The 938-nt window shown below is 46.3% G+C and overlaps 1 long non-coding RNA gene across 1 annotated transcript; it reads right to left on the minus strand.

The window, feature by feature from the left end:
• Positions 1-215: 215 nt before the first annotated feature.
• LOC103132419 (uncharacterized) lies at positions 216-685 on the minus strand. The gene is made up of 2 exons (XR_475558.2): positions 581-685; positions 216-475 (listed from the first exon to the last, which is right to left on the minus strand). It is a non-coding gene; the product is annotated as an uncharacterized LOC103132419 (long non-coding RNA).
• Between the last annotated feature and the right edge of the window lie 253 nt (positions 686-938).

Below are 938 nucleotides of genomic sequence, written 5' to 3' on the forward strand. Positions count from 1 at the left end.
ATACACCATAATCAAAATAATGTTTGCATCTAGAGTTGCATGTAAAGAAGTACTTAGTTATTTATAAATATACCCATGCTTCCAAAGTATTTTGGCACTGTCAATACAGAAAAAAATATATATATGTCAGAGCCCAGCTTAACGTCAGCTGATAGCCCCGGGTTCTCAGACAACAAGGAGGGAAACAGCAACACAACACCAAGGGAGGACAATTCAGTTAGTTAGCTCTTTTATTATTCCCCAACGGAATAAAATGCTCCGTTTTCTTGTTTGCAAAAAACAACAATAAAAATATTAAAATGTCCAAATCAGAACAAACTAAAATCGTCCAAGAGGGCCAACATCCACAAAATCCAATGAGGACGGCAAATCCTGCGCTCCGTCCAGCCTGTAGTCACAGCCCCAGCGCCACCGCCTCCTGTGGTCGTTCCAGCCCACTCTAGTTGCTCCGCGTAAAGCGCCGCCCGCTGGCGTCCTGTTAGGACAAAAACACCTGGCCAGAAGAGCGATCGCTGAACAGCGGATGTTTTATTTGTCCCAGCGAGGGTCCCAGAGGACAATCAGTGGAAACGTTACTTACTGACCAGGGCAGAGTTCCCCCTCTGCCCGCTGACGGTCCGACACGTCGTTCCCACTGATTGTATCCTCTGCTGTCAACCACTGGCTCGTTCGGGGTCGCAGTCCTCCGTCANCCTTTTAAGAGCCACTGCCAGCGTCTTGCAGGTTCCAGGTACGCTGCCTACGGGCACGCCCACCCCGCGCAGGTGACTGGAATCAGCTATTAGTTCTCGGAGTCCACAGTGAATAAAAAACCAAACATGCAGCAAAAACACTCAATAAAAAACCACACTTAAAAAGTAAAAACAAATTTCCACTGTGTGACATATATATTTCTGCATTAGGTGTATTTAGTTCCCTCTGCACTAGCTCTATAATAC

The sequence above is a fragment of the Poecilia formosa genome, unplaced genomic scaffold (assembly GCF_000485575.1).
Source record: "Poecilia formosa unplaced genomic scaffold, Poecilia_formosa-5.1.2 Scaffold11, whole genome shotgun sequence".
In the NCBI taxonomy this organism is placed as follows: Eukaryota; Metazoa; Chordata; class Actinopteri; order Cyprinodontiformes; family Poeciliidae; genus Poecilia; species Poecilia formosa.